The sequence below is a fragment of the Ranitomeya variabilis genome, chromosome 5 (assembly GCF_051348905.1).
Source record: "Ranitomeya variabilis isolate aRanVar5 chromosome 5, aRanVar5.hap1, whole genome shotgun sequence".
Lineage (NCBI taxonomy): Eukaryota > Metazoa > Chordata > Amphibia > Anura > Dendrobatidae > Ranitomeya > Ranitomeya variabilis.
In genome coordinates, this window is record NC_135236.1 from 245,629,508 (window position 1) to 245,655,952 (window position 26,445).

General features: G+C 49.3%; 15 non-coding genes across 15 annotated transcripts; all 15 read right to left on the reverse strand.

Annotated features, from left to right (window-relative positions):
* Window positions 1–332: 332 nt before the first annotated feature.
* On the reverse strand, window positions 333–406 carry TRNAI-AAU (transfer RNA isoleucine (anticodon AAU)). The gene has a single exon. It is a non-coding gene; the product is annotated as a tRNA-Ile (tRNA).
* Window positions 407–615: 209 nt separating this feature from the next.
* TRNAD-GUC (transfer RNA aspartic acid (anticodon GUC)) lies at window positions 616–687 on the reverse strand. Its single transcript has one exon. It is a non-coding gene; the product is annotated as a tRNA-Asp (tRNA).
* Window positions 688–1,398: 711 nt separating this feature from the next.
* Window positions 1,399–1,472, reverse strand: TRNAI-AAU (transfer RNA isoleucine (anticodon AAU)). The gene has a single exon. It is a non-coding gene; the product is annotated as a tRNA-Ile (tRNA).
* Window positions 1,473–1,682: 210 nt separating this feature from the next.
* Window positions 1,683–1,754, reverse strand: TRNAD-GUC (transfer RNA aspartic acid (anticodon GUC)). The gene has a single exon. It is a non-coding gene; the product is annotated as a tRNA-Asp (tRNA).
* Window positions 1,755–2,465: 711 nt separating this feature from the next.
* On the reverse strand, window positions 2,466–2,539 carry TRNAI-AAU (transfer RNA isoleucine (anticodon AAU)). Its single transcript has one exon. It is a non-coding gene; the product is annotated as a tRNA-Ile (tRNA).
* Window positions 2,540–2,749: 210 nt separating this feature from the next.
* TRNAD-GUC (transfer RNA aspartic acid (anticodon GUC)) lies at window positions 2,750–2,821 on the reverse strand. Its single transcript has one exon. It is a non-coding gene; the product is annotated as a tRNA-Asp (tRNA).
* A 711-nt stretch (window positions 2,822–3,532) lies between these two features.
* Window positions 3,533–3,606, reverse strand: TRNAI-AAU (transfer RNA isoleucine (anticodon AAU)). Its single transcript has one exon. It is a non-coding gene; the product is annotated as a tRNA-Ile (tRNA).
* A 993-nt stretch (window positions 3,607–4,599) lies between these two features.
* On the reverse strand, window positions 4,600–4,673 carry TRNAI-AAU (transfer RNA isoleucine (anticodon AAU)). Its single transcript has one exon. It is a non-coding gene; the product is annotated as a tRNA-Ile (tRNA).
* Window positions 4,674–4,883: 210 nt separating this feature from the next.
* TRNAD-GUC (transfer RNA aspartic acid (anticodon GUC)) lies at window positions 4,884–4,955 on the reverse strand. The gene has a single exon. It is a non-coding gene; the product is annotated as a tRNA-Asp (tRNA).
* Window positions 4,956–7,187: 2,232 nt separating this feature from the next.
* On the reverse strand, window positions 7,188–7,261 carry TRNAI-AAU (transfer RNA isoleucine (anticodon AAU)). Its single transcript has one exon. It is a non-coding gene; the product is annotated as a tRNA-Ile (tRNA).
* Window positions 7,262–7,470: 209 nt separating this feature from the next.
* TRNAD-GUC (transfer RNA aspartic acid (anticodon GUC)) lies at window positions 7,471–7,542 on the reverse strand. The gene has a single exon. It is a non-coding gene; the product is annotated as a tRNA-Asp (tRNA).
* Window positions 7,543–8,253: 711 nt separating this feature from the next.
* On the reverse strand, window positions 8,254–8,327 carry TRNAI-AAU (transfer RNA isoleucine (anticodon AAU)). The gene has a single exon. It is a non-coding gene; the product is annotated as a tRNA-Ile (tRNA).
* Window positions 8,328–8,538: 211 nt separating this feature from the next.
* TRNAD-GUC (transfer RNA aspartic acid (anticodon GUC)) lies at window positions 8,539–8,610 on the reverse strand. The gene has a single exon. It is a non-coding gene; the product is annotated as a tRNA-Asp (tRNA).
* Window positions 8,611–9,321: 711 nt separating this feature from the next.
* On the reverse strand, window positions 9,322–9,395 carry TRNAI-AAU (transfer RNA isoleucine (anticodon AAU)). The gene has a single exon. It is a non-coding gene; the product is annotated as a tRNA-Ile (tRNA).
* A 209-nt stretch (window positions 9,396–9,604) lies between these two features.
* Window positions 9,605–9,676, reverse strand: TRNAD-GUC (transfer RNA aspartic acid (anticodon GUC)). The gene has a single exon. It is a non-coding gene; the product is annotated as a tRNA-Asp (tRNA).
* Between the last annotated feature and the right edge of the window lie 16,769 nt (window positions 9,677–26,445).

Here is a 26,445-nt window from a genome sequence, read left to right on the forward strand (position 1 = left end):
GAACTTCCATCAGCATATGACTACATCAGCATACGAGTTCAACACAAGACCCATCATCAGTACATGAATACAGCACCAGAGCCACCATCAGCACATAAACACAGCACCAAGTTTAACACAGAGATCAATTGCAATGACTATACTATATGCTTGCTACAGGCTTTAAATAACACCACACCATAGGAACAGCTACTTCTCCAAATCAGTTAGGCATGCAATTCTACACAGAAAACACTATGAACAAAATGCGGAGTAAAAAGAAACAAGCTTCAGCATCTGCATCGACCCACCTGGGATGAAACGAGTGCACGGGACCTCTAAAAAGCTGTACTTGGCCCGTACGGGGATCGAACCCGCGACCTTGGCGTTATTAGCACCACGCTCTAACCAACTGAGCTAACCGGCCATGGGCGTGGCGTTTATCCCCTACGGAAAGAACCGGTCATAGGTATGAGCGCAATCATTCCGTTTTGGGGGGGATGGATTTATCACACATGTAGTGACTTTTGGTGGCAGTAAAGTGACAATCAAACAATAAAATATCAAAAGCTCCTGAATATGAATTTTTTGCCATCTCGATCAGCTTCTCGTAGCAAATTCAAGAATATAAGAGGCCTCCCCGTCGGGGAATCGAACCCCGGTCTCCCGCGTGACAGGCGGGGATACTTACCACTATACTAACGAGGATTGGCTGTGTCGTCACCTCTGACATCACAGTCCGATAAAGTGCACACGTGGTATGTGACTGATCAGATGAACCACTGTTGGCCAGGCTCCTTTTTCGTTTGGGCACTTTCAGACAAGGGAGGTGAGACTGTGAAGAAAACTGCCATTTTTGGGAGAGAAAGAGCAGCCGCCCTAATGATGGCAAAGCTGTCTATAGTGTCTGGGAGCTTTTGTCAAACTCTTGCTCAGCTGACCTATAATGGCCTCATTCAGACAGCTGTATTTTCAGCACAGCATACTGACCCTAGCATGACCTAATATCAAGTCTAATAAGTTAAAGATTGCAGCAGCTACATTGATACATCACCAGAACCGCCGTCAGTGCATGGTTACGGAAACAGAACTTCCATCAGCATATGACTACATCAGCATACGAGTTCAACACAAGACCCATCATCAGTACATGAATACAGCACCAGAGCCACCATCAGCACATAAACACAGCACCAAGTTTAACACAGAGATCAATTGCAATGACTATACTATATGCTTGCTACAGGCTTTAAATAACACCACACCATAGGAACAGCTACTTCTCCAAATCAGTTAGGCATGCAATTCTACACAGAAAACACTATGAACAAAATGCGGAGTAAAAAGAAACAAGCTTCAGCATCTGCATCGACCCACCTGGGATGAAACGAGTGCACGGGACCTCTAAAAAGCTGTACTTGGCCCGTACGGGGATCGAACCCGCGACCTTGGCGTTATTAGCACCACGCTCTAACCAACTGAGCTAACCGGCCATGGGCGTGGCGTTTATCCCCTACGGAAAGAACTGGTAATAGGTATGAGCGCAATCATTCCGTTTTGGGGGGGGATGGATTTATCACACATGTAGTGACTTTTGGTGGCAGTAAAGTGACAATCAAACAATAAAATATCAAAAGCTCCTGAATATGAATTTTTTGCCATCTTGATCAGCTTCTCGTAGCAAATTCAAGAATATAAGAGGCCTCCCCGTCGGGGAATCGAACCCCGGTCTCCCGCGTGACAGGCGGGGATACTTACCACTATACTAACGAGGATTAGCTGTGTCGTCACCTCTGACATCACAGTCCGATAAAGTGCACACGTGGTATGTGACTGATCAGATGAACCACTGTTGGCCAGGCTCCTTTTTCGTTTGGGCACTTTCAGACAAGGGAGGTGAGACTGTGAAGAAAACTGCCATTTTTGGGAGAGAAAGAGCAGCCGCCCTAATGATGGCAAAGCTGTCTATAGTGTCTGGGAGCTTTTGTCAAACTCTTGCTCAGCTGACCTATAATGGCCTCATTCAGACAGCTGTATTTTCAGCACAGCATACTGACCCTAGCATGACCTAATATCAAGTCTAATAAGTTAAAGATTGCAGCAGCTACATTGATACATCACCAGAACCGCCGTCAGTGCATGGTTACGGAAACAGAACTTCCATCAGCATATGACTACATCAGCATACGAGTTCAACACAAGACCCATCATCAGTACATGAATACAGCACCAGAGCCACCATCAGCACATAAACACAGCACCAAGTTTAACACAGAGATCAATTGCAATGACTATACTATATGCTTGCTACAGGCTTTAAATAACACCACACCATAGGAACAGCTACTTCTCCAAATCAGTTAGGCATGCAATTCTACACAGAAAACACTATGAACAAAATGCGGAGTAAAAAGAAACAAGCTTCAGCATCTGCATCGACCCACCTGGGATGAAACGAGTGCACGGGACCTCTAAAAAGCTGTACTTGGCCGGTACGGGGATCGAACCCGCGACCTTGGCGTTATTAGCACCACGCTCTAACCAACTGAGCTAACCGGCCATGGGCGTGGCGTTTATCCCCTACGGAAAGAACTGGTAATAGGTATGAGTGCAATCATTCCGTTTTGGGGTGGGATGGATTTATCACACATGTAGTGACTTTTGGTGGCAGTAAAGTGACAATCAAACAATAAAATATCAAAAGCTCCTGAATATGAATTTTTTGCCATCTCGATCAGCTTCTCGTAGCAAATTCAAGAATATAAGAGGCCTCCCCGTCGGGGAATCGAACCCCGGTCTCCCGCGTGACAGGCGGGGATACTTACCACTATACTAACGAGGATTGGCTGTGTCGTCACCTCTGACATCACAGTCCGATAAAGTGCACACGTGGTATGTGACTGATCAGATGAACCACTGTTGGCCAGGCTCCTTTTTCGTTTGGGCACTTTCAGACAAGGGAGGTGAGACTGTGAAGAAAACTGCCATTTTTGGGAGAGAAAGAGCAGCCGCCCTAATGATGGCAAAGCTGTCTATAGTGTCTGGGAGCTTTTGTCAAACTCTTGCTCAGCTGACCTATAATGGCCTCATTCAGACAGCTGTATTTTCAGCACAGCATACTGACCCTAGCATGACCTAATATCAAGTCTAATAAGTTAAAGATTGCAGCAGCTACATTGATACATCACCAGAACCGCCGTCAGTGCATGGTTACGGAAACAGAACTTCCATCAGCATATGACTACATCAGCATACGAGTTCAACACAAGACCCATCATCAGTACATGAATACAGCACCAGAGCCACCATCAGCACATAAACACAGCACCAAGTTTAACACAGAGATCAATTGCAATGACTATACTATATGCTTGCTACAGGCTTTAAATAACACCACACCATAGGAACAGCTACTTCTCCAAATCAGTTAGGCATGCAATTCTACACAGAAAACACTATGAACAAAATGCGGAGTAAAAAGAAACAAGCTTCAGCATCTGCATCGACCCACCTGGGATGAAACGAGTGCACGGGACCTCTAAAAAGCTGTACTTGGCCCGTACGGGGATCGAACCCGCGACCTTGGCGTTATTAGCACCACGCTCTAACCAACTGAGCTAACCGGCCATGGGCGTGGCGTTTATCCCCTACGGAAAGAACTGGTAATAGGTATGAGCGCAATCATTCCGTTTTGGGGGGGGATGGATTTATCACACATGTAGTGACTTTTGGTGGCAGTAAAGTGACAATCAAACAATAAAATATCAAAAGCTCCTGAATATGAATTTTTTGCCATCTTGATCAGCTTCTCGTAGCAAATTCAAGAATATAAGAGGCCTCCCCGTCGGGGAATCAAACCCCGGTCTCCCGCGTGACAGGCGGGGATACTTACCACTATACTAACGAGGATTGGCTGTGTCGTCACCTCTGACATCACAGTCCGATAAAGTGCACACGTGGTATGTGACTGATCAGATGAACCACTGTTGGCCAGGCTCCTTTTTCGTTTGGGCACTTTCAGACAAGGGAGGTGAGACTGTGAAGAAAACTGCCATTTTTGGGAGAGAAAGAGCAGCCGCCCTAATGATGGCAAAGCTGTCTATAGTGTCTGGGAGCTTTTGTCAAACTCTTGCTCAGCTGACCTATAATGGCCTCATTCAGACAGCTGTATTTTCAGCACAGCATACTGACCCTAGCATGACCTAATATCAAGTCTAATAAGTTAAAGATTGCAGCAGCTACATTGATACATCACCAGAACCGCCGTCAGTGCATGGTTACGGAAACAGAACTTCCATCAGCATATGACTACATCAGCATACGAGTTCAACACAAGACCCATCATCAGTACATGAATACAGCACCAGAGCCACCATCAGCACATAAACACAGCACCAAGTTTAACACAGAGATCAATTGCAATGACTATACTATATGCTTGCTACAGGCTTTAAATAACACCACACCATAGGAACAGCTACTTCTCCAAATCAGTTAGGCATGCAATTCTACACAGAAAACACTATGAACAAAATGCGGAGTAAAAAGAAACAAGCTTCAGCATCTGCATCGACCCACCTGGGATGAAACGAGTGCACGGGACCTCTAAAAAGCTGTACTTGGCCCGTACGGGGATCGAACCCGCGACCTTGGCGTTATTAGCACCACGCTCTAACCAACTGAGCTAACCGGCCATGGGCGTGGCGTTTATCCCCTACGGAAAGAACCGGTAATAGGTATGAGCGCAATCATTCCGTTTTGGGGGGGGATGGATTTATCACACATGTAGTGACTTTTGGTGGCAGTAAAGTGACAATCAAACAATAAAATATCAAAAGCTCCTGAATATGAATTTTTTGCCATCTCGATCAGCTTCTCGTAGCAAATTCAAGAATATAAGAGGCCTCCCCGTCGGGGAATCGAACCCCGGTCTCCCGCGTGACAGGCGGGGATACTTACCACTATACTAACGAGGATTGGCTGTGTCGTCACCTCTGACATCACAGTCCGATAAAGTGCACACGTGGTATGTGACTGATCAGATGAACCACTGTTGGCCAGGCTCCTTTTTCGTTTGGGCACTTTCAGACAAGGGAGGTGAGACTGTGAAGAAAACTGCCATTTTTGGGAGAGAAAGAGCAGCCGCCCTAATGATGGCAAAGCTGTCTATAGTGTCTGGGAGCTTTTGTCAAACTCTTGCTCAGCTGACCTATAATGGCCTCATTCAGACAGCTGTATTTTCAGCACAGCATACTGACCCTAGCATGACCTAATATCAAGTCTAATAAGTTAAAGATTGCAGCAGCTACATTGATACATCACCAGAACCGCCGTCAGTGCATGGTTACGGAAACAGAACTTCCATCAGCATATGACTACATCAGCATACGAGTTCAACACAAGACCCATCATCAGTACATGAATACAGCACCAGAGCCACCATCAGCACATAAACACAGCACCAAGTTTAACACAGAGATCAATTGCAATGACTATACTATATGCTTGCTACAGGCTTTAAATAACACCACACCATAGGAACAGCTACTTCTCCAAATCAGTTAGGCATGCAATTCTACACAGAAAACACTATGAACAAAATGCGGAGTAAAAAGAAACAAGCTTCAGCATCTGCATCGACCCACCTGGGATGAAACGAGTGCACGGGACCTCTAAAAAGCTGTAAAAGCAAGAGAAAAAAAAAGAGAAAAAAAAAAAGAGAAAAAAAAAGTGATCAGCACTCACCATTCCCGATGCTACAAAAAAGTCTTTATTAGGACATGGACACGGACAGGGAGATCATGGTATGCAGGGATGACAGCTGTTTCGCGCTACATGCGCTTCCACAGATCCCGATGTCAGAGGGGGGAAGTAAGGCAAAAGATATAGCTAACAAAACCCCTCCCTTCCTCTGACACCACGTACAACAACCCCCATTGAACCAACTGTGAAACAATTAACCCGTTACTAAACAGTGGCAAACAAGGTGCACAATATAAACAGTATACAATACAATAAAAGAGGGAACACAAACAATTCATAAGGCAAGGTAACTGGTGACCATAATGACGGCAGAAACAGGGGAATCTCATAAGAAGACCGACATGTCGAGCCTCTCGTTAAGTCCCAGCGGCCCCTGTGCATTCGTCCGTATGATCCACATTGCCTCTTTTTTCAGAAGAGTCCTATTCAAATTTCCGCCACCAGGTGGCAGTGAAACTCTTTCTATGCCTGCAAAAGAAAGCAACTGGTAATAGGTATGAGTGCAATCATTCCGTTTTGGGGTGGGATGGATTTATCACACATGTAGTGACTTTTGGTGGCAGTAAAGTGACAATCAAACAATAAAATATCAAAAGCTCCTGAATATGAATTTTTTGCCATCTCGATCAGCTTCTCGTAGCAAATTCAAGAATATAAGAGGCCTCCCCGTCGGGGAATCAAACCCCGGTCTCCCGCGTGACAGGCGGGGATACTTACCACTATACTAACGAGGATTGGCTGTGTCGTCACCTCTGACATCACAGTCCGATAAAGTGCACACGTGGTATGTGACTGATCAGATGAACCACTGTTGGCCAGGCTCCTTTTTCGTTTGGGCACTTTCAGACAAGGGAGGTGAGACTGTGAAGAAAACTGCCATTTTTGGGAGAGAAAGAGCAGCCGCCCTAATGATGGCAAAGCTGTCTATAGTGTCTGGGAGCTTTTGTCAAACTCTTGCTCAGCTGACCTATAATGGCCTCATTCAGACAGCTGTATTTTCAGCACAGCATACTGACCCTAGCATGACCTAATATCAAGTCTAATAAGTTAAAGATTGCAGCAGCTACATTGATACATCACCAGAACCGCCGTCAGTGCATGGTTACGGAAACAGAACTTCCATCAGCATATGACTACATCAGCATACGAGTTCAACACAAGACCCATCATCAGTACATGAATACAGCACCAGAGCCACCATCAGCACATAAACACAGCACCAAGTTTAACACAGAGATCAATTGCAATGACTATACTATATGCTTGCTACAGGCTTTAAATAACACCACACCATAGGAACAGCTACTTCTCCAAATCAGTTAGGCATGCAATTCTACACAGAAAACACTATGAACAAAATGCGGAGTAAAAAGAAACAAGCTTCAGCATCTGCATCGACCCACCTGGGATGAAACGAGTGCACGGGACCTCTAAAAAGCTGTACTTGGCCCGTACGGGGATCGAACCCGCGACCTTGGCGTTATTAGCACCACGCTCTAACCAACTGAGCTAACCGGCCATGGGCGTGGCGTTTATCCCCTACGGAAAGAACTGGTAATAGGTATGAGCGCAATCATTCCGTTTTGGGGGGGATGGATTTATCACACATGTAGTGACTTTTGGTGGCAGTAAAGTGACAATCAAACAATAAAATATCAAAAGCTCCTGAATATGAATTTTTTGCCATCTCGATCAGCTTCTCGTAGCAAATTCAAGAATATAAGAGGCCTCCCCGTCGGGGAATCGAACCCCGGTCTCCCGCGTGACAGGCGGGGATACTTACCACTATACTAACGAGGATTGGCTGTGTCGTCACCTCTGACATCACAGTCCGATAAAGTGCACACGTGGTATGTGACTGATCAGATGAACCACTGTTGGCCAGGCTCCTTTTTCGTTTGGGCACTTTCAGACAAGGGAGGTGAGACTGTGAAGAAAACTGCCATTTTTGGGAGAGAAAGAGCAGCCGCCCTAATGATGGCAAAGCTGTCTATAGTGTCTGGGAGCTTTTGTCAAACTCTTGCTCAGCTGACCTATAATGGCCTCATTCAGACAGCTGTATTTTCAGCACAGCATACTGACCCTAGCATGACCTAATATCAAGTCTAATAAGTTAAAGATTGCAGCAGCTACATTGATACATCACCAGAACCGCCGTCAGTGCATGGTTACGGAAACAGAACTTCCATCAGCATATGACTACATCAGCATACGAGTTCAACACAAGACCCATCATCAGTACATGAATACAGCACCAGAGCCACCATCAGCACATAAACACAGCACCAAGTTTAACACAGAGATCAATTGCAATGACTATACTATATGCTTGCTACAGGCTTTAAATAACACCACACCATAGGAACAGCTACTTCTCCAAATCAGTTAGGCATGCAATTCTACACAGAAAACACTATGAACAAAATGCGGAGTAAAAAGAAACAAGCTTCAGCATCTGCATCGACCCACCTGGGATGAAACGAGTGCACGGGACCTCTAAAAAGCTGTACTTGGCCCGTACGGGGATCGAACCCGCGACCTTGGCGTTATTAGCACCACGCTCTAACCAACTGAGCTAACCGGCCATGGGCGTGGCGTTTATCCCCTACGGAAAGAACTGGTAATAGGTATGAGCGCAATCATTCCGTTTTTGGGGGGGGATGGATTTATCACACATGTAGTGACTTTTGGTGGCAGTAAAGTGACAATCAAACAATAAAATATCAAAAGCTCCTGAATATGAATTTTTTGCCATCTCGATCAGCTTCTCGTAGCAAATTCAAGAATATAAGAGGCCTCCCCGTCGGGGAATCGAACCCCGGTCTCCCGCGTGACAGGCGGGGATACTTACCACTATACTAACGAGGATTGGCTGTGTCGTCACCTCTGACATCACAGTCCGATAAAGTGCACACGTGGTATGTGACTGATCAGATGAACCACTGTTGGCCAGGCTCCTTTTTCGTTTGGGCACTTTCAGACAAGGGAGGTGAGACTGTGAAGAAAACTGCCATTTTTGGGAGAGAAAGAGCAGCCGCCCTAATGATGGCAAAGCTGTCTATAGTGTCTGGGAGCTTTTGTCAAACTCTTGCTCAGCTGACCTATAATGGCCTCATTCAGACAGCTGTATTTTCAGCACAGCATACTGACCCTAGCATGACCTAATATCAAGTCTAATAAGTTAAAGATTGCAGCAGCTACATTGATACATCACCAGAACCGCCGTCAGTGCATGGTTACGGAAACAGAACTTCCATCAGCATATGACTACATCAGCATACGAGTTCAACACAAGACCCATCATCAGTACATGAATACAGCACCAGAGCCACCATCAGCACATAAACACAGCACCAAGTTTAACACAGAGATCAATTGCAATGACTATACTATATGCTTGCTACAGGCTTTAAATAACACCACACCATAGGAACAGCTACTTCTCCAAATCAGTTAGGCATGCAATTCTACACAGAAAACACTATGAACAAAATGCGGAGTAAAAAGAAACAAGCTTCAGCATCTGCATCGACCCACCTGGGATGAAACGAGTGCACGGGACCTCTAAAAAGCTGTACTTGGCCCGTACGGGGATCGAACCCGCGACCTTGGCGTTATTAGCACCACGCTCTAACCAACTGAGCTAACCGGCCATGGGCGTGGCGTTTATCCCCTACGGAAAGAACTGGTAATAGGTATGAGCGCAATCATTCCGTTTTGGGGGGGATGGATTTATCACACATGTAGTGACTTTTGGTGGCAGTAAAGTGACAATCAAACAATAAAATATCAAAAGCTCCTGAATATGAATTTTTTGCCATCTCGATCAGCTTCTCGTAGCAAATTCAAGAATATAAGAGGCCTCCCCGTCGGGGAATCGAACCCCGGTCTCCCGCGTGACAGGCGGGGATACTTACCACTATACTAACGAGGATTGGCTGTGTCGTCACCTCTGACATCACAGTCCGATAAAGTGCACACGTGGTATGTGACTGATCAGATGAACCACTGTTGGCCAGGCTCCTTTTTCGTTTGGGCACTTTCAGACAAGGGAGGTGAGACTGTGAAGAAAACTGCCATTTTTGGGAGAGAAAGAGCAGCCGCTAGTGTTGAGCATTCCGATACCGCAAGTATCGGGTATCGGCCGATACTTGCGGTATCGGAATTCCGATACCGGGATTCCGATACTTGCCGCGTATCGGATACCGGAATCGGAAGTTCTAAGATTCAAAAAGCAGAAATTCAGCCAATGAGATTGATTCCAAGTGTGGGCACATCCTGTTTAGCATGGAGGGCATGAAACTACTGGCAAGGCTGTGATTGGCTGGTGTAATGATGTCATGATGCAGTTTAAAAGTCGCTGGCGCCATTTTGCGATCACTCTGCTGTGAATTCAGTTAGTGACAGGACGCTGTTTGCTGACTGAGGGACAGTTTAGAGATAGCGATTTGCTTCTTTGTGCTTTCCAAAGGCTAATTTAGCAACCGCTGTGTTCACCTACTATTCACCTTGCTTTTGCCTTGTAGCGCTGTTTTCACAGCGATCTGCAGGGTCTGTGTGTGTGTGTGTGTGAGTGCAGCCCAGTCTCCAGTCTGAGTGCAGCCACATAGGCCATCCATAGTTGGTTGTATTCAGTTCAGGGAGGGTGGTTCATTGCCTCATACTGTTCCTTTTTTTTTTTTTTTTCCCAAGTAGTGTAGTCTGCTGCTAATTTATTCAAAAAAATCCTATTAGTGTCTTTCCACCCGTCTCCAGCTAATTTGTGGAAAAACACTACATAGGATAAAGTAGAGGAGGGTTTTTGGGCCTTGCAGCGCCGTTTACGGCTGTCTGCACGGTCTCCGTGTGACTGCAGCTCGCCCTGTAATCTGTGAGCAGCTGTAGCCTGGTTGTCTCCAGCTCAGGGTTTTTCACTGCGTCATACCGCCAAATCAATTTTCTTTTTTTTCAAAGTAGTGTAGTCTGCTGCTAATTAATTTAAAAAAATCCTATTAGTGTCTTTCCACCCGTCTCCAGCTAATTTGTGGAAAAACACTACATAGGATAAAGTAGAGGAGGGTTTTTGGGCCTTGCAGCGCCGTTTACGGCTGTCTGCACGGTCTCCGTGTGACTGCAGCTCGCCCTGTAATCTGTGAGCAGCTGTAGCCTGGTTGTCTCCAGCTCAGGGTTTTTCACTGCGTCATACCGCCAAATCAATTTTCTTTTTTTTCAAAGTAGTGTAGTCTGCTGCTAATTAATTTAAAAAAATCCTATTAGTGTCTTTCCACCCGTCTCCAGCTAATTTGTGGAAAAACACTACATAGGATAAAGTAGAGGAGGGTTTTTGGGCCTTGCAGCGCCGTTTACGGCTGTCTGCACGGTCTCCGTGTGACTGCAGCTCGCCCTGTAATCTGTGAGCAGCTATAGCCTGGTTGTCTCCAGCTCAGGGTTTTTCACTGCGTCATACTGCCAAATCAATTTTCTTTTTTTTCAAAGTAGTGTAGTCTGCTGCTAATTAATTTAAAAAAATCCTATTAGTGTCTTTCCACCCGTCTCCAGCTAATTTGTGGAAAAACACTACATAGGATAAAGTAGAGGAGGGTTTTTGGGCCTTGCAGCGCCGTTTACGGCTGTCTGCACGGTCTCCGTGTGACTGCAGCTCGCCCTGTAATCTGTGAGCAGCTATAGCCTGGTTGTCTCCAGCTCAGGGTTTTTCACTGCGTCATACCGCCAAATCAATTTTCTTTTTTTTCCAAATAGTGTAGTCTGCTGCTAATTTATTCAAAAAAATCCTATTAGTGTCTTTCCACCCGTCTCCAGCTAATTTGTGGAAAAACACTACATAGGATAAAGTAGAGGAGGGTTTTTGGGCCTTGTAGCGCCGTTTACGTCTGTCTGCACGGTCTCCGTGTGACTGCAGCTCTATCTGTTGTCAGTTCAGCCCCCAAAAAATAAATAAATAATAAAGTTCACCAAACACACCAGTTACACCACTTTACATTTCTGTAGGCCACATTAGCTCATATTAAAGTCTAGTCCACACTTTAGATAATTAGTGCTTCTTATACCTGTTAGGAGGAGTTGCTCAGGAATAAGCACACAAATCCGTTAGTACTTTTCTGCTTATCTTTATCAGTCAACCAAGATGAAGAAGGCAGTGAGTAAGGCACGGGGGCGTGGGAGCCGTCGCGGAGCAGGGAGGGGACGTGGGGATTCTGTGCCTGCTGCGGGCACCGGTGACTCATCAGCACCCACTTTCACCAGGCAACAGTCGTTCATGCGAAGCTTTGTGTCCGAGCGCCGTACACCGCTGCTGCGTGAAGAACAAATTGAAGCTGTTGTCGGATGGATGGCAGCTAATGCATCAACTTCCATTAGTGCCACATCCTCTCAGACACAGAGCACTGGAGAGCAGCCATCTGTCTCTTCACCACCTGCCAAATTGCCCAGGCAGACAGAGAGCCCAGGACAGGAGCCGTCTCTACTTCTGTTCTCTGAATCTCTTGGCTTGGAAACAGGGGGCCAGCCAAGCAGCATTGGAGAAATGGAAGAAGAGGCAGGGTGCAGTGATGCCCAACAGCTTTTTCTGTCTTCCTCTGAAGAGGCGGGTGGGCCAGTGGCTCCGGTCACCACATCGCAGGCCGCATCAGCTGATGATGACACTCAGGTGCCACTTACTGGTGCGTGCTCTGCTGCTGAGACTACCCAGGAGGAGCAGTTGGGGGCAGAGGGTAGTGTAGATGATGAGGTCCTCGACCCATCTTGGCGTGAGGGACAGGAAGGTGGTGGGAGCAGCTCTGAGGAAGAGATTCCCCGTACGGCCCAAAGAGGGAGAGGGAGGGGGAAGACTGCGGATCCTGCAGCCTCCGCTTTGGCACCCGTTAGGAGCATGTCTCTTCCAAAAGCCAAAAAGGGCGCTCCCAAGACTTGCAGTGCCTGGTCCTTTTTTGACACAGTTGCAGATGACATTTGCTATGTCAGATGCAACGTGTGTCATCAAAAAGTCAAAAGAGGGAAAAATGTCAGCAACCTCAATACCTCCAACATGTGGAAACATGTGCGCAACAGGCACCCGGCGGAGTTAGAAAAACACACTGAAGAGGTAGGCCAACCAACAGCGGCAGCTACCACCTCTTCAGCTCGTGTTGCCTCTTCCTCTACCTCACACGCAGCTGGTTCGGCGTCCTCCCAGGATCGCCGTGGAAGAACCTCTGCCCCTGTTGTCCAGAGACCCGCTGTAATTCCACCCGCAGCGCCACTTTCCCAGTCATCCACACACTCCCAGCCCAGTCTACAGCCATCGGTAGTACAGGCATGGGAGAAAAGGCGGCCTTTCTCGTCAAACCACCCACGAGCACAGGCTCTGACTGCAGGCATTGCCAAACTTCTGTCACTGGAAATGCTGTCATTCAGGCTGGTGGAGACTGACAGCTTCCGTGACTTGATGTCATTGGCAGTCCCACAGTACAATGTGCCCAGCCGCTTTTACTTCAGCAGGCAAGCCGTCCCTGCCCTGCAGAAGCATGTGGAGGGACACATAAAACACGCGCTACTGAACGCCGTCAGTAGCAAGGTCCACCTCACCACCGATGCGTGGACCAGTCAACATGGACAGGGGCGATACCTTTCCCTCACTGCCCATTGGGTTAATGTCGTTGAGCCGGGTACAGACCGTGCGAGTGGCGCAGGACGTGTCCTGCCCACTCCAAGGATTGCAGGAATCCATTCTGTACGCATTGACTCCTCCTCTTACACCAGTTCCTCAGAATCATCGCTGCAGGAGCCGTCACAGTCCACCTCCACATGGACCCGTGATGAACGTGTACCTGTTACGACCGACATGAGCACAGCCGTGGCCAAACGTCAACAGGCCGTCTTGAAATTAATTTTCTTGGGGAATCGTAGCCACACAGCGCAGGAGCTCTGGAATGCCATCAAGCAGGAGAGCGATGTGTGGTTTGTGCCAGCGAATCTCCAGCCAGGCATGGTAGTGTGTGATAATGGCCGAAATCTGGTGGCAGCTCTGGGCCTCGGCAACCTCACTCACATCCCATGTCTGGCACATGTGCTCAATTTGGTCGTGCAGAGCTTTTTGAGGGACTATCCGGATCTTGATGCACTGCTGCACAAGGTCCGCCTAGAGTGTGCTCACTTGCGGCGTTCCAGCACGGCAAAAGCGCGCATTGCGGCTCTGCAGCGCCGACACCGCCTGCCGGAACATCGCATCATATGTGACCTACCTACCAGGTGGAATTCCACGTTACATATGTTGGAGCGGTTGTGTGAGCAGCAGCAAGCTGTAATGGAGTACCAGCTGCTTCAGGCGCAAAAAAGTCGCAGTCAGCGCCGTACAGACTTCACAACCACAGAGTGGGCCACTATGAATGACGTCTGCCAGGTTTTGCGTCCCTTTGATTATTCCACGCGGATGGCGAGTGCAGATGATGCACTAGTCAGCATGACTGTCCCCCTTATCTGCCTGCTTGAAAAATCACTGCAAGCGCTAAGGGATGATGTTGTGGAAGAGGTGGAGGATGAGGATTCACCATTTCCATCATCTTCTGGACAGTCAGCGCCACGTGGTTCCTCACAAACGCGTAGGCAGGGGACCGTTTGTGAGGAGGATGAGGAGGAGTCAATGGAGGAGGAAGACATCCGTCCAGAGGAGGGAGTTACACAATTGTCCAGTACTCAGTGTGTACAGCGAGGGTGGGGTGATGACGAGCGGGCAGAGATCACGCCTCCAGCAGGGGACAGCGTTTCTTGGGCAGTTGGCAGTCTGCAGCACATGGTGGATTACATGCTGCAGTGCCTGAGAAACGACCGCCGCATCGCCCACATTCTCAACATGTCTGATTATTGGGTGTTCACCCTCCTCGATCCTCGCTACCGGGACAACGTAGAAAGCCTCATCACACCGTTGAACCGGGAGCGAAAAATGCGGGAGTACCAAGACACACTGGTCAATTCCATCATCTTCTCCATTCCAACTGAGAGAAGTGCTGCTAGTGCATTCCAAAGCAGCTCAGTGCGTCCAGGCCGTGGTGGAGGCTCTGCACAAAGAGGGAGCAGAAGCAGTGCCTCTGCCCAAGGCAAGACCAGTATGGCCGAACTGTGGCACAGTTTTCTGTGCCCGCCACAAAAGTCTACACCATCACAGACGGCTCCAGTCAGCAGGAGGCAACGGTTCCGTCAGATGGTGACAGACTACATGTCTTGCCCTCTTGCTGTACTCCCAGACGGCTCTTCCCCTTTCAAGTTTTGGGTCTCAAAGCTGGATACATGGCCAGAGCTAAGCCAGTATGCATTGGAGGTGCTGTCTTGCCCTGCGGCCAGTGTATTATCGGAACGTGTCTTTAGTGCTGCAGGTGGTGTACTAACTGACCGTCGCATGCGACTATCCTCCGATAACGTTGACCGGCTTACTTTCCTGAAAATGAACAAGGCCTGGATCTCGCCGGAATTTGCCACTCCTCCTCCTGATTGAATAATTAGGTCACTGTATACGTTATCCAGGTCTCCTGTTGTGTTCATCTTTCTACCACCTGAACTTAAATTCCTGGGCTCCAACACCGCCAGTTGAGGCTCAGACGTGCCGTCTGCACAGTCAAAACATACGACCCAGTGTTATTGGGTTTCAGTAACGTCAGCTGATCCCCAGCTGTGTAGCCGGCAATGTGTCATGCGACCGCCACGCTGACACAACAACTGAAATGTAAGGGAATCTGTCCCCCCCCCCCCAAGGCGTTTGTTACTGAAAGAGCCACCTTGTGCAGCAGTAATGCTGCCCAAGGAAAAGGTAGCTATTTTTGTTTAGCTCCTTGCACACGCAGAACTTAACACTTATAAAATGTGTCCACTGATACCGTAAAACCGTCCCGGAGGTGGGACTTTCCTTCGTAATGTGACGCAGCCCAGCCGTCATTCCTACCCCCCCGGCGCCGCGCACCGGCTCCTCAGCGTTGTTTTATTCCGTCCAGGAGCCTGCGCTGTTATGTTATCCCGTGGCCAGGCACACTTAGCGCTGCCCGTCTTCTGGCATCATTTGGTGTCTGGATGGCTGCGCCTGTGCGGCCGCGCTGGCAGAGAGCCCGCCTCGCAGTGTCTTCTGATTTAATCCCACTGGGGGCCTGGGATCCATGGACATGCGCAGTGCATATCTGAACCTCCACCTCTCACTCATTTCCCTATGGCTTCTTCAGACTGTTCGGTGTCAGCTGGTCCCTAACAGCATGCCACGGCCGTGACACCGCACAGTCTGAAGAAGCCATAGGGAGATGAGTGAGAGGTGGAGGTTCAGATATGCACTGCGCATGTCCATGGATCCCAGGCCCCCAGTGGGATTAAATCAGAAGACACTGCGAGGCGGGCTCTCTGCCAGCGCGGCCGCACAGGCGCAGCCATCCAGACACCAAATGATGCCAGAAGACGGGCAGCGCTAAGTGTGCCTGGCCACGGGATAACATAACAGCGCAGGCTCCTGGACGGAATAAAACAACGCTGAGGAGCCGGTGCGCGGCGCCGGGGGGGTAGGAATGACGGCTGGGCTGCGTCACATTACGAAGGAAAGTCCCACCTCCGGGACGGTTTTACGGTTGCAGGGGACACATTTTATAAGTGTTTAGTTCTGTGCTTGCAAGGAGCATGATGAAAAGAGCCACCTTTTCCTTTTGCATCTTTTGTGCTGCACAAGCTGGCTCTTTCAGCTACAAACGCCTTGGGGGGGGGTTAAAGGTTCCCTTTCGACTTTCTCAGGCTTCGGCCTACATTGTGTTCCTCTGCTTTTCCACCTGTCCCTGGGCTCCAACACCGCTAGTTGTTGCCTGGTAGTGCTGTACGCACAGTCCCAACAGTCGCTCCTCTGTTATTGGGGTTCAGTAACGTCAGCTGTTCCCCTGCTGTGTGTGTGGCAATCCCTCCTACCTCCTCCAACCTCCTCCTCCTCCACCTGTCCCTGGGCTCCAACACCGCCAGTTGCCGTCCAGAAGTGCTGTACGCACAGTCAACAGTCCCTCCTCTGTTATTGGGGTTCAGTAACGTCAGCTGTTCCCCTGCTGTGTGTGTGGCAATCCCTCCTACCTCCTCCAACCTCCTCCTCCTCCACCTGTCCCTGGGCTCCAACACCGCCAGTTGCCGTCCAGAAGTGCTGTACGCACAGTCAACAGTCCCTCCTCTGTTATTGGGGTTCAGTAACGTCAGCTGTTCCCCTGCTGTGTGTGTGGCAATCCCTCCTACCTCCTCCAACCTCCTCCTCCTCCACCTGTCCCTGGGCTCCAACACCGCCAGTTGCCGTCCAGAAGTGCTGTACGCACAGTCAACAGTCCCTCCTCTGTTATTGGGGTTCAGTAACGTCAGCTGTTCCCCTGCTGTGTGTGTGGCAATCCCTCCTACCTCCTCCAACCTCCTCCTCCTCCACCTGTCCCTGGGCTCCAACACCGCCAGTTGCCGTCCAGAAGTGCTGTACGCACAGTCAACAGTCCCTCCTCTGTTATTGGGGTTCAGTAACGTCAGCTGTTCCCCTGCTGTGTGTGTGGCAATCCCTCCTACCTCCTCCTACCTCCTCCTCCTCCACCTGTCCCTGGGCTCCAACACCGCCAGTTGCCGTCCAGAAGTGCTGTACGCACAGTCAACAGTCCCTCCTCTGTTATTGGGGTTCAGTAACGTCAGCTGTTCCCCTGCTGTGTGTGTGGCAATCCCTCCTACCTCCTCCAACCTCCTCCTCCTCCACCTGTCCCTGGGCTCCAACACCGCCAGTTGCCGTCCAGAAGTGCTGTACGCACAGTCAACAGTCCCTCCTCTGTTATTGGGGTTCAGTAACGTCAGCTGTTCCCCTGCTGTGTGTGTGGCAATCCCTCCTACCTCCTCCAACCTCCTCCTCCTCCACCTGTCCCTGGGCTCCAACACCGCCAGTTGCCGTCCAGAAGTGCTGTACGCACAGTCAACAGTCCCTCCTCTGTTATTGGGGTTCAGTAACGTCAGCTGTTCCCCTGCTGTGTGTGTGGCAATCCCTCCTACCTCCTCCTACCTCCTCCAACCTCCTCCTCCTCCACCTGTCCCTGGGCTCCAACACCGCCAGTTGCCGTCCAGAAGTGCTGTACGCACAGTCAACAGTCGCTCCTCTGTTATTGGGGTTCAGTAACGTCAGCTGTTCCCCTGCTGTGTGTGTGGCAATCCCTCCTACCTCCTCCTACCTCCTCCAACCTCCTCCTCCTCCACCTGTCCCTGGGCTCCAACACCGCCAGTTGCCGTCCAGAAGTGCTGTACGCACAGTCAACAGTCCCTCCTCTGTTATTGGGGTTCAGTAACGTCAGCTGTTCCCCTGCTGTGTGTGTGGCAATCCCTCCTACCTCCTCCTACCTCCTCCTCCTCCACCTGTCCCTGGGCTCCAACACCGCCAGTTGCCGTCCAGAAGTGCTGTACGCACAGTCAACAGTCCCTCCTCTGTTATTGGGGTTCAGTAACGTCAGCTGTTCCCCTGCTGTGTGTGTGGCAATCCCTCCTACCTCCTCCTACCTCCTCCAACCTCCTCCTCCTCCACGTGTCCCTGGGCTCCAACACCGCTAGTTGCCGTCCAGAAGTGCTGTACGCACAGAGCCAAACACCTCGCCAATGTGTTAGTGGGGTTCAGCACCGCCAGCTGTTCCCCTGCTGTGTATACGGCAACGTGTACTGCGACCGCCACGCAGACACAACAAGTTAAATGTAAGGGAACCTGACCCCCCCCCCCCCCCAGGCGTTTGTTACTGAAGGAGCCACCTTGTGCAGCAGTAATGATGATGCAAAGGGAAAAAGTGCCTCTTTTCGTGATGCTCCTTGCACATGCTGAACCAAACACTTATGAAATGTGTCCCCACACAGCGTTACACCGTCCGGTAGGTGGAACTTTCCTTTGTCGTGTGACGCAGCACAGCCATCATTTTTACCCCCTTGGCGCCGTGCGCCCCCTCCTCAGCGTTGTTTGAATCTGTCCCGGAGCCTGCGCTGTTAGGTTAGCCCTTGGCCATGCACACATGTTGCGCTGCCCGTCTTCTGACCTCATTTGGTGTCAGGCTGGCTGCGCCTGTGCGGGTGCGCTGGCCGAGATCCCGCCTCGCAGTGTCGTCTAATGTAATCCCACCGCGGGCCTGTGATCCGTGCCCGTGTGCAGTGCATATCCTCTCCTCTCACTCCCCTCCCTACGGCTTCTTCAGACTGTGCGATGTCAGCTGGTCCCTAATAGCATGCCACGGCCGTGACACCGCACAGTCTGAAAAAGCCGTAGGGAGGGGAGTGAGAGGAGAGGATATGCACTGCGCACGGGCACGGATCACAGGCCCGCGGTGGGATTACATGAGACGACACTGCGAGGCGGGATCTCGGCCAGCGCACCCGCACAGGCGCAGCCAGCCTGACACCAAATGAGGTCAGAAGACGGGCAGCGCAACATGTGTGCATAGCCATGGGCTAACCTAACAGCGCAGGCTCCGGGACAGATTCAAACAACGCTGAGGAGGGGGCGAACGGCGACAAGGGGGTAAAAATGATGGCTGTGCTGCGTCACACGACAAAGGAAAGTTCCACCTACCGGACGGTTTAACGCTGTGTGGGGACACATTTCATAAATGTTAGGTTCCGCATGTACAAGGACCATAATTAAAAGAGCTAAGTTTACCTTTTCCAGCATTAGTGCTGTACACAATGGCTCTTTCAGCTACAAACGCCTGGGGGGGGGGGGGGTTAAAGGTTTCCTTTCAACTTGCTCGAGTGCAGGCTTCGGCCTACACTCCGCTCCCCCTGCTCCTCCTGCTGACCCTGGGCTCTAACACCGCCAGTTTTTGCCCAGATGTGCTAGCTGCACAGAGAAAAACACCAGCCAATGTGTCAGTGGGGTCCAGCACCGCCAGCTGTTCCCCTGCTGTGTAGCCGGCAACGTGTCCTGCGACCGCCACGCAGACACAAGAACTGAAATTGAAGGGAACCTGTCCCCCCTCCCCCAGGTGTTTCTATGTTTTACAGCTACCTTGAACAGCAGTAATGCTGCATGTGTTCAAGGTGGCTCAGAAACTTATTCTCCTTGCCCATGTTGAAGTGAACACGTCTAAAATGTGTCCTCTGTGACCATTAAAACGTCCCTCAGGTGTGATTTGACTTTGTATTGACACACGCAACAAGCTCCTTGGTAACGCTGCCCGTCTTCTGGCATCATTGTTTGGCTGGCTGCGCTTCTGCGGCCGCCCTGACCCACACAACAGCCCTCGTTGTCTTATTTAATGGGACTGCGAGGGTGTGATTGATGGGCAGGATCAGTGCATCAGTTCGCCTGTCCCTCCTCTCCTTCCGCCTTCTTCGGACTGTGCGGCTTCATGGCCGTGGCATGCGATAAGGGATCAGATGACGCCGCACAGTCTGAAGCGGGTGTAAGGACCCGAGTGTGAGAGGCCAACATATGTGCTGCGCCAGGCCCTGAATCCCAGCCCCGCAGTGTTTTAACAATGTTAAGACACTGCGGGGCTGGGATTCATGGTCATCGCGAACCGCACCGGCCGACATTACATGATGCCAGAAGATGGGCAGCGCTAACGGCGCTAGGCCAGGGGATAACACGACAGCGCAGACTCCTGTACAGCAAATAACAACGCTCGGGAGGCTGCACCCAGCACCAAGGTGGGATTCTTGACACCTGTGCTGCGTCTCATTACAAAGGGAACTCTCGCCTCCATTACACAGTTTGACTGTATAAAGGGCTAAATGTTATACGTGTTCCATTCAGCGTGTGCAAGGAGAAAAATTACAAGAGCAACCTTTGACTTGCGCAGCACTGCTGCTGCATAAGCTGTGGCTCTTCTACTTTGTAACCCCTGAGGGGGGGTTAAAGGTGACTTTTGAAATCGGTTCAATTAGGCTTCGGCCTACACTCTGCTCCACCTGCAGAGCCCGGGCTCCAACAACGCTAGTTGCTGTCCGGAAGTGCTGGCTGCACAGAGCCAAACACCTCGCCAATGTGTCAGTGGGGTCCAGCACCGCCAGCTGTTCCCCTGCTGTGTAGCCGGCAACGTGTCCTGCAAAAGCCACGCAGACACAACACACCCAAAGCTGCCGCCTGTGCAGGCTTCGGCCTACACTCCCCTCCCCCTGCTCCTCCTCCTCCTGCTCCTCCTCCTGCTGTCCCTGGGCTCTAACACACCGCCAGTTTTTGCCCAGATGTGCTAGCTGCACAGAGAAAAACACCAGCCAATGTGTCAGTGGGGTCCAGCACCGCCAGCTGTTCCCCTGCTGTGCAGCCGGCAACGTGTCCTGCAAAAGCCACGCAGACACAAGAACTGAAATTGAAGGGAACTGTCATGATCTCCATGGCCAGAGAACTAGCATAAGCCTCTATAGGAACAAGCTCTTGGAAGATGTAACTATACTGACCATGAACTAAACCTACCGCATCATCTAGAAGTAGCCAGGTAGCATGTCCTACTTTTTATCCCTATATGCCCAGCGCCGGCCGGAGAACTAAATAATGCTAGCAGAGGGAAATATAAGACCTGACTCACCTCTAGAGAAATGCCCAAAAAGGAGACAGAGGCCCCCCACATATATTGGCGGTGATATGAGATGAAACAACAAACGCAGCAGGAAAATAGTTTTAGCAAATTTGAGGTCCGCTTTCTAGATAGCAGAAGACAGAAAGCATACTTTCATGGTCAGTAGAAAACCCTAACAAAACACATCCAGAAATTACTTTAGGACTCTGGCATTAACTCATAATACCAGAGTGGCAATTCCTGATCAACAAGAGCTTTCCAGACACAGTAACGAAACTGCAGCTGTGAACTGGAACCAAAATACAAAAACAAAACATGGACGAATGTCCAACTTATCTAGTAGATGTCTGGGAGCAGGAACAAGCACAGAGAGGCTTCTGATAACATTGTTGACCGGCAAGCATCTAACAGAGAAGCCAGGTTAGGCTAAGTTCACACTAGCGTTGTGCGCCGCTGCGTCGGCGACGCAACGCACAACGCACGCAAAAACGCGGCAAAACGCACGCAAAAACGCTGCGTTTTGCGACGCATGCGTCGGTTTTTGCCGAAAATCGGACGCAAGAAAAATGCAACTTGCTGCGTTTTCTTGGTCCGACGCTTGCGGCAAAAAAGACGCAAGTGTCGCACAACGCAACACAAAAAAACGCATGCGTCCCCCATGTTAAGTATAGGGGCGCATGACGCATGCGTCGCCGCTGCGTCGCCGACGCAAACCCGACGCAAATTAGCTTAACGCTAATGTGAACGTAGCCTTATATAGCGACACCCAGATCTAATCAGAACAGGTGAACAGGCAAGATGATGTCACAAGTTCAATTCCACCAGTAGCCACCGGGGGAGCCCAGAATCCAAATTCACAACAGTACCCCCCCCTCAAGGAGGGGGCACCGAACCCTCACCAGAACCACCAGGGCGATCAGGATGGGCCCTATGAAAGGCACGAACCAGATCAGAGGCATGAACATCAGATGCAGTGACCCAAGAATTATCCTCCTGGCCATATCCCTTCCACTTGACCAGATACTGGAGTCTCCGTCTGGAAACACGGGAGTCTAGGATTTTTTCCACAACGTACTCCAACTCACCCTCAACCAACACCGGAGCAGGAGGCTCAACGGAAGGCACAACCGGTGCCTCATACCTGCGCAATAACGACCGATGAAAAACGTTATGAATAGAAAAGAATGCAGGGAGGTCCAAACGGAAGGAAACAGGGTTAAGAATCTCCAATATTTTATACGGACCGATGAACCGAGGCTTAAACTTAGGAGATGAGACCCTCATAGGGACAAAACGAGAAGACAACCACACCAAATCTCCAACACAAAGCCGAGGACCAACACGACGGTGACGGTTGGCAAAAAGCTGAGTCTTCTCCTGGGACAACTTTAAATTGTCCATCACCTGCCCCCAGATATGATGCAATCTCTCCACCACCGCATCCACTCCAGGACAATCCGAGGATTCCATCTGACCGGAGGAAAATCGAGGATGGAACCCCGAATTACAGAAAAACGGGGAAACCAAGGTGGCAGAGCTGGCCCGATTATTGAGGGCGAACTCCGCCAATGGCAAAAAAGCAACCCAATCATCCTGGTCAGCAGACACAAAACACCTCAGATATGTCTCCAGGGTCTGATTAGTCCGCTCGGTCTGGCCATTAGTCTGAGGGTGAAAAGCAGACGAAAAAGACAAATCTATGCCCATCCTAGCACAAAATGCCCGCCAAAATCTAGACACAAATTGGGTTCCTCTGTCAGAAACGATATTCTCAGGAATACCATGCAAACGAACAACATTTTGAAAAAACAGGGGCACCAACTCGGAAGAAGAAGGCAATTTGGGCAGGGGAACCAAATGAACCATCTTAGAAAAACGGTCACACACCACCCAGATGACAGACATCTTCTGAGAAACAGGCAGATCTGAAATAAAATCCATCGAGATGTGTGTCCAAGGCCTCTTAGGAATAGGCAAGGGCAACAATAATCCACTAGCCCGAGAACAACAAGGCTTGGCCCGAGCACAAACGTCACAAGACTGCACAAAGCCTCGCACATCTCGTGACAGGGAAGGCCACCAGAAGGATCTTGCCACCAAATCCCTGGTACCAAAAATTCCAGGATGACCTGCCAACGCAGAAGAATGCACCTCAGAGATGACTTTACTGGTCCAATCATCAGGAACAAACAGCCTATCAGGCGGACAACGATCCGGTCTATCCGCCTGAAACTCCTGCAAGGCCCGCCGCAGGTCTGGAGAAACGGCTGACAAGATAACTCCCTCCTTAAGAATACCTGTGGGGTCAGAGTTGCCAGGTGAATCAGGCTCAAAACTCCTAGAAAGGGCATCCGCCTTAACATTCTTAGAACCTGGTAGGTACGATACCACAAAATTAAACCGAGAAAAAAATAATGACCAGCGCGCCTGTCTAGGATTCAGGCGCCTGGCGGTCTCAAGATAAATCAAATTTTTGTGGTCAGTCAATACCACCACCTGATGTCTGGCCCCCTCGAGCCAATGGCGCCACTCCTCAAACGCCCACTTCATGGCCAAAAGCTCCCGATTCCCAACATCATAATTCCGCTCAGCGGGCGAAAATTTACGGGAAAAGAAGGCACAAGGCCTCATCACGGCGCAGTCAGAACTTTTCTGCGACAACACTGCCCCAGCTCCGATCTCAGAAGCGTCGACCTCAACCTGAAAAGGAAGAGTCACATCAGGCTGACGCAACACAGGGGCAGAAGAAAAACAGCGCTTAAGCTCCTGAAAGGCCTCCACAGCATCAGGGGACCAATTAGCAACATAAGCACCCTGTCTAGTCAAATCGGTCAATGGCTTAACGACATCCGAAAAACCAGAAATAAATCGACGATAAAAGTTGGCAAAGCCCAAAAATTTCTGAAGACTTTTAAGAGAAGAGGGCTGCGTCCAATCACAAATAGCTTGAACCTTGACAGGATCCATCTCAATGGAAGAGGGAGAAAAAATATATCCCAAAAAGGAAATTCTCTGAACCCCAAAAACGCACTTAGAACCCTTGACACACAGAGAATTAGACCGCAAAACCTGAAAAACCCTCTTAACTTGCCGGACATGAGAGTCCCAGTCATCCGAAAAAATCAGAATATCATCCAGATACACAATCATAAATTTATCCAAATAATCGCGGAAAATATCATGCATAAAGGACTGGAAGACTGAAGGGGCATTAGAAAGACCAAAAGGCATCACCAAATACTCAAAGTGGCCCTCGGGCGTATTAAATGCGGTTTTCCACTCATCCCCCTGCCTGATCCGCACCAAATTATACGCCCCACGGAGATCAATCTTAGAGAACCACTTGGCCCCCTTTATGCGAGCAAACAAATCAGTCAGCAACGGCAATGGGTATTGATATTTAACCGTGATTTTATTCAAAAGCCGATAATCAATACATGGTCTCAAAGAGCCGTCTTTTTTTGACACAAAGAAAAAACCGGCTCCTAAGGGAGATGACGATGGACGAATATGTCCCTTTTCCAAGGACTCCTTTATATATTCTCGCATAGCAGTATGTTCAGGCACAGACAGATTAAATAAACGACCCTTTGGGTATTTACTACCCGGGATTAAATCTATAGCACAATCGCACTCACGGTGCGGAGGTAGTGAACCAAGCTTGGGTTCTTCAAAGACGTCACGATAGTCAGACAGGAACTCAGGGATTTCAGAGGGGATAGATGATGAAATGGACACCAAAGGTACGTCCCCATGAGTCCCCTTACATCCCCAGCTCAACACAGACATAGCTCTCCAGTCAAGGACTGGGTTGTGAGACTGCAGCCATGGCAATCCCAGCACCAAATCCTCATGTAGATTATACAGCACTAGAAAACGAATAGTCTCCTGGTGATCCGGATTAATACACATAGTCACTTGTGTCCAGTATTGTGGTTTATTATTAGCCAATGGGGTGGAGTCAATCCCCTTCAGAGGAATAAGAGTTTCCAAAGGCTCTAAATCATACCCACAACGATTGGCAAAGGACCAATCCATAAGACTCAAAGCGGCGCCAGAGTCGATATAGGCGTCAGTAGTAATAGATGACAAAGAACAAATCAGGGTCACAGACAAAATAAATTTAGACTGTAAAGTGCCAATGGAAACAGATTTATCAAGCTTTTTAGTACGTTTAGAGCATGCTGATATAACATGAGTAGAATCCCCACAATAGAAACACAACCCATTTTTCCGTCTAAAATTCTGCCGCTCGCTTCTGGACAGAATTCTATCACACTGCATGCTTTCTGGCGTCTTCTCAGTGGACACCGCCAGATGGTGCACTGGTTTGCGCTCCCGCAGACGCCTATCGATCTGAATGGCCATTGTCATGGACTCATTCAGACCCGCAGGCACAGGGAACCCCACCATAACATCCTTAATGGCATCAGAGAGACCCTCTCTGAAAGTAGCCGCCAAGGCACACTCATTCCACTGAGTAAGCACAGACCATTTACGGAATCTTTGGCAGTAAATTTCAGCTTCATCTTGCCCCTGCGATAGGGACATCAAAGTTTTTTCTGCCTGAAGTTCCAAATGAGGTTCCTCATACAGCAAGCCCAAGGCCAAAAAAAACGCATCCACATTGCGCAACGCAGGATCCCCTGGTGCCAATGCAAAAGCCCAGTCTTGAGGGTCGCCGCGGAGCAAGGAAATCACAATCCCAACCTGCTGTGCAGGGTCTCCAGCAGAACGAGATTTCAGGGACAAAAATAGCTTACAATTATTTCTAAAATTCTGAAAGCTAGATCTATTCCCTGAGAAGAATTCCGGCAAAGGAATTCTCGGCTCAGATACCGGAGCATGAATAATAAAATCTTGCAAATTTTGTACTTTCGTGGTGAGATTATTCAAACCTGCAGTTACACTCTGAAGATCCATTATTAACAGGTGAACACAAAGCCATTCAAAGATTATAAGGAGAGAGAAAAAAAAGAAAGACTGCAGCATAGACAGACTGGCAAGTGATCCAACAGAAAAAAAAAAAAAAAAAAAAAAAAAAAAAAACTCTCAGCAGACTTCTTATTTCTCTCCTTTCTCAGCCAAGGATTTTAACCCTTTAGTGGGCCGGTCAAACTGTCATGATCTCCATGGCCAGAGAACTAGCATAAGCCTCTATAGGAACAAGCTCTTGGAAGATGTAACTATACTGACCATGAACTAAACCTAC